Raw genomic sequence first — 6471 nt, forward strand, 5'->3', positions numbered from 1 at the left:
CTTATTTGAGAAGGCGATGACTGCAAGGTTGCAGTTACACTTACTCCTATCGTAGTTCAGACTCAGGAACCTATTGATGTTGAGGTAACTAGACAAATTCCATTCGAAGTAGAAGTAGCTCCGCCCCCAGCCACCTCTGTTCTATTTGAAGTAGAAATGGTCACACTTTTTACTGTGACGGTGTCAACCATAGCCCCATTCAACTCAAAAGCAATACCCTAGGATTATGTTGTTGAGGCTCGGCAAAAGTGGAAGACTAAGATAGAGGAATCCAATGCCGCACAAGGAATGACTAAAACTAGAAGAGTGTACACACCTAAACACCTGGAGGTTCAAGTAAGGATGCCACTGCGAGGTAGCTTGTCATTGAGACTGGGCCAGATGACATGTGGAGGAAAGTTCAGGCGAAGGAGTATTCTACTGTTGACCATCTGAACAAAGTCCTTGCTCAGATATCTATCCTGTCACTATTACAGAATTTAGAGGCAGACAAGAACGCCTTGATGAAAGTACTGACCGAGGCTTATGTACCCAATATATCACTGGTAGATAAATGGCCAACATGGTTAGTGAGGTGCTGGAGAGCCATAAGATTATCTTCCACGAAGATGAGCTGCCACCTGAAGGTCTAAATCACAATCGAGCATTGCATATTATGGTGGAATTGAAGACAAGCTCATTGTCAGGGTCCTGGTTGATGGAGGTTCGAGTCTAAACATTTGTCCGTTGGACACCCTGAAAAGGTTGGACAAAGGTCTCCATGAAATACGGACACGCAGCATGAATGTGAAGGCTTTCGATGGGTCCTAGAGGGCCACGATCGGTTAAATCAACCTTTACTTGTAGATGGGACCAACTTGGTTCGACATTAAATTCCAAGTGCTTGACATACCAGCCTCATATAATCTTTTGTTGGGCCACTCATGGATCCATGCTGTTGGAGTCGTGCCCTCTACACTACATCAAGTCGTAAAATTTAAATGGAACCGTCAGGAGGTAATCATTTATGAGATAGGAGTAACCCCATCTACACTAGTCAAACCATTCCGTCCATTGGATATAGAAGAAGGCTAGGAGGGGAAACATATCATCACATTGAATGGGTCAATGCCGTCGAGAAGGATAAGTGGTGGAGTAACAAAATAGAAAGCATACTAGCATGTAGGGGTGGGCGTTCGGTATTTCGGTTCGAAATTTGAGTACTTCGGTTCAGTAATTCGGTATATATACCAAATACCGTACCAAAATAGTTCGGTACAGTTCGGTAGTTCAGTACGGTTTCGGTTTGATACATTAATGAGTAAAATTTAAAATATAGGCGCATCAACTACTGAAATTTTTGCTTCAATATTAAATTTCGATATTGCTTCAATATTAAACTGCTTTTTCATATACATCTGTCAACTACTGAAATTAAGTTGTTGAAGTAGATTAACCACGCATAAAAAAATACATTAACAGGAAAATTTAAAAAATACAAATTGCTGCTACTTCATACGCAACACAGCAACAACTAACAAGCATAACTAACATTTATTCAAACACAGCAAAATTAGACTTAAACAGACACAGCAGAATTAGACTAAAGGCCATGTAACAAGCTGCCAATGCCATGTAACAAGCTCTCAAACTGCTAGCATTTAGACACACACAGGCCATGTAACAAGCTGCCAATGCCAAGCTACAATTGTAACTAACATTTACACACTGCCAATGCCAAACATTTACACACTGCCAAGCTGCAATTGTAACTAACATGCAGCAGCCAGCAACAACATCAGGAACACCTGAACAGCCAATTACACTGTGACAGTTACATTTACACATTGCTAATACCAAGAACACCTGAACAGCCAAACCATAAACACAAATACACAACATTTAAGATAAGATAGTAGCAGGCAGCAGCCAAATAAACAAAATGCAAAACAGAGAGGGCATCCCTCAATTCAAGTTTTCACTAATAGTCTCGAATCAACTTAGTCTTAATTCTTAAATACGGATTCCAGGAAGACAAGCAAGACAACGCTTAATATGCTTCCTTAAACCAGATGTTCCATTCTTCTTTGGATTAACATTATAGTCTTGACCATAATGCTTGCACTCTACTTTGCGAACTTCTTCGTTATCTTCTTTCACCTCAAAGTGTTCCCAAATATCAGAGCGTACTTTAGGAGCACGGGGCATGATTGCACTTGAACCTAAAAAAATATAAATCATAAGTTAGAATATTATTTTTGATGATAATAAAAAAAACTACAAAAGTATATCACCAAACAAATAGAGTATTAAACTTACCACTCAAGTTGCAAGTTGCAACTATACATCAAACAATGCTAGTAGTGCTTCCATTATTTTCCATATCTAAAGATAATTCGACCGAATATGTCATACAAATAAACAAGTATGATATATTATTTTGAACTAAAATACACACAAAATATTAAAGCTTACCAAGATCGAGTTCCTCAAGATACTTCAAATCTTCTTCAACACTAATAGGATTCTTCTCTTATCTAAGCCAATCTTGAACACAAATAAGAGCTTGCACACATTTAGGAGTCTATGAACTCCTAAATGAATCAAGAATACGGCCACCTGTGCTAAACACGCATTCCGATGCCACACTAGAAATTGGAATAGCCAACACATCACGAACCAACTCCGAAAGAATAGGAAATCTAGGAGCATGTGTTTTCCACCAACTTAAGATATCAAATTCTTCACTAAATGGCTCTTGTTCTTCACTGATGTATTTATCCAACTCTGATTTAGCACCCCCACTTCCATTGTCTTCCTTTTGTTTCTTCAAGTGAAGCTTCGTCCTTATTAAAGATGCACTTATAACACTCCCATTAGATGTATTAGATGTGTTGTTAGATGAAGTAGAACTAGATGGAGATTAAGGACAAGATTGGGTTGAATACTTTTTTAGATACTCTCCAAACAAAGAATTCATATAAGCATACACCTCAGCATTTATTTTCTTCCCTTTTTCCTCCCCAAAAAGTTCTTCAAGTGCTCCCTCAACATATTCAAATTTGTTACGTGGATCCAAAACGGAAGCAATAAAAATTATTTTATTCATCTTTTCAAGCTCACCCCAATACTTCATGAACTTTTCTTGCATTCGCTCAGCCATTTTTCTCAAATGCTCATCCTCACTAACTAAACACATTTTTAAATGACAATAAAGTTCAGATACATCCTCAAAATGAGAATTACAAGCGACATAACATGAACCTGAAATTTTTTTGGTTAGCTCGTGAAATCTTACAAGAACTCTATCACAATCCTCACATTCACCCAATCATCAGATTCAAAAGGACTTGCACTACTACAATCTTCACAAAGATGAGAACATTGATAAGCAAAAAATCCATCATCAAAAAGATGAAACTTGTCAAAGGCCTTTTCAAAGTTTTGTGCCATATCCAACATCAAATAGGTGGAATTCCACCTAGTAGGAACATCCAAACACAATATTTTGGTACATTCTACCTTTACATATGCACAACATTGTTTAAACTTTAAGGTCTTTGCAGGCGAAGATCTCACATACCTCATAATATTTCTAACACGTGTCACGGAAGCATCAAGTTCTTTCAAACCATCTTGCACAATTAGATTTAGTATATGATCCATGCATCTCACATGAAGATGTTTACCACTCATCATATTAGTTTTCCACATATCTAACTGTTTAGACAATTCTTTAACTGTGACATCATTTGAAGAAGCATTGTCCACGGTAATAGTGAAAACCTTGTCTAATTTCCATTCAAGAAACAATCCCTAACAGCTTTAGCTATCTCTTCACCCTCATGACTAGTGATAGGGCAAAAATTTAGTATTCTTTTATTCAACTTCCAATCCCTATCAATGAAGTGGGCTGTCAAACACATATAATTTATTCTTTGTAATGAAGTCTATGTGTCTGTTGTGAGGTAAATTTTTGGTTGTGATTATCTAAAAGACCTTCTTAAATTTTGCTTCAATTCACCGTAAACTTCATAACTATCCCTTGTTATTGTTCTAAAAGAAGGAAGACGAAATTGTGATTGAGTTTTTCTCATCAACTTCATAAAGCCTTCATTTTCTACAAAGCTAAATGGTAGTTCATCAATAACTATCATCTCAATTAAGGCCCTCCTAACCACTTCTTGATCAAATTTCCAAAGTGATCCTTCATCATTTTGGCAAGATTGAAAATTTATCGTTGTTTGACTATTATCTTTAACAATGTTAAGTGGGTATTCTTTCCATCTAAGAAAATGATTCTTCAATCCTGTTGTTTCATTCTTAGAAAAACTAGCAGCATAAGCTTGCTTACAATATCTACATCGTGCTTTACCAATCCCTTTTACCTCAAATTTATCAAAATGGTTCCAAACGTCAGACCTATGTTGCATGGCTTTCCTTTTCTTAGAATCTTTAGTATCAATGGTATTGGTATTGCTATCTACCGTAATAGGTAAACTTTCACTTGAACTAGCATCACTTACTCTATTTTCATCTGCCATCTATACAAAATTAAACAAATATAAACACAAATTAAGAATCAACAAGTTTTAGGTCTTGCGGCAGCTAAAAGCAAAGATAGAGTATAACCATTTGAGCACTATTTTCCAAAGATGTGTAGATTACAAATGTATTGTTCTTACAAACTCATGACAATAAATTAGATTCGGACATATTTGAGTAAAGGAAATACTTATGTCAAGACTTGTTAAAGTATCAACTATTTTTTAATAAACAAAGCCAAAGGAGCAACACACAAGCAAACTAGCAAAGTCAAAATATTTCCAATGCCTCCCCTGCTGAGGTAATTTATGATGACAATCATTCAGCTATCATTCTGTGTACAACAAATGCAGCACTAGCAATGTCTTAACTAGATATGACACGATGTGTAAATCTAAAGATCACAAATTTATTGCTGGGAAACTCTTTTTAACAGCAACAAAAAAAAGAAACTCTTAAAGCGCGGACTTATAAGAAACGTTGTTCTAGCAATTAATTAATCACTAATGATAGGTTAAGGAAACATAATTACACCTCAGATACGAACAATAACAGGAAGTCAGGAATAGAAATATAAAACAGTAGCAACTGTAATTCTAGTCCGCACTGTAACAATTAACATTGTGTCAAGCATCAGAGAGATTTCCATCGACAAATCAAGGTGGGCATTTAGTATTTGAAAATTGAAAGTAGAAATCGCTAGAAAGTAGAAACATACCTTTGAAAATTGAAACTATCGCAAGTTCGCAACAGCAGCGTCTTTGTTTGCCCGGAATTTGTGAGGAGTGAGGACTCGGAGCTCGGAAATAGCCATATCGCAAATCGTCTAACGCATGTACTATGAGTCTGCGACTGCCTAATGCTAAAGCTAAATTGCTAAATGCTAATGGCAGGCGATGCCCTAATCTTTAGACTTTAGAATTTAGAGTGGGCTTGGCAGTTGGGCTGGGGCGATGGGCTGGGGCACTTGAATTTAAATAAAAAAGGTTTCAGCATCAGGCGTTGGGGCTGGGATGGGCATTAAGAAAAATAGAAAATGTTTTTAAAAATTTGGTATTTCTGTATACCGAAATTTCAAAATTCTAATACCAAGGACCATACCGAAATATCGAAATTGCAATACCGAATTAGACCGAAATACCGAAAAAACTGAAACTGAAATACCGAATTAATTAGGTCCGATTCAAAATTCGGTTTTTCGGATTTTATGCCCACCCCTACTAGCATGGTCCGGATATGAACCCGGCAAAGGGTTGGGAAAGAAACTCCAGGGTATCACCAAGACGATACGGCTGAAAAATCATGGTACCACCTTTGGGCTCGGATACCAGTATACATGGCAAGAGTACAGGGAGTGGTCACCTTCATGGCGTGGACCATACTACCCTCTTGAGCAACCGGTACCCCGTTTGGAACAAGCTTTCCATCAGGCTAACACAATATAGGGAACTGTAGAAGAAGAAGCATTAGCTGGGCTGAAGGATCTGTTCTTGGAAGACGAGGACGTAGATTGTTGTTCCATAATTGAGGAGGAGGAGGAGGAGGAAGAAGAAGGCCTCACCATTCAGACTGCGGAAAAGGGAGTTGTTCTCAGAAACTGGACCGCCGCACCATCCGGAGCCCACCGAGTCCCTAGGTAGCTTGGCAGAATTTATAGCCATTGTAGGCATTTTAAATTTTCAGCAATTTTGTTTTAAGATTTCTTTATTTCAAAATAAATGCTCGATCCACTGAGCCAAACTTTATTTGAACAATTTTACCAGTTTTAATCAAATGCATTTATCCTTTATCATTATTCATTACTATTTTATACTTTTCCCTTCTACAGTGTTATTATTACTTTTCCTAATGAACCAGTGACTTTGACATGTAATGAGGCAACGCAACATGAGAATAGTGATTCAGAGGAAGAAGATGAGATACCCAAGAAAATTGTCAGAGAAGTTG

At 37.3% G+C, this 6471-nt stretch overlaps 1 long non-coding RNA gene across 1 annotated transcript; it reads right to left on the bottom strand.

Moving 5' to 3' along the window:
• Positions 1 to 1427: 1427 nt before the first annotated feature.
• Positions 1428 to 5438, bottom strand: LOC107803605 (uncharacterized). Its single transcript, XR_012694177.1, has 3 exons — positions 2455 to 5438; positions 2299 to 2364; positions 1428 to 2201 (listed from the first exon to the last, which is right to left on the bottom strand). It is a non-coding gene; the product is annotated as an uncharacterized LOC107803605 (long non-coding RNA).
• Between the last annotated feature and the right edge of the window lie 1033 nt (positions 5439 to 6471).

The sequence above is a fragment of the Nicotiana tabacum genome, chromosome 8, assembly GCF_000715075.1.
Source record: "Nicotiana tabacum cultivar K326 chromosome 8, ASM71507v2, whole genome shotgun sequence".
In the NCBI taxonomy this organism is placed as follows: domain Eukaryota; kingdom Viridiplantae; phylum Streptophyta; class Magnoliopsida; order Solanales; family Solanaceae; genus Nicotiana; species Nicotiana tabacum.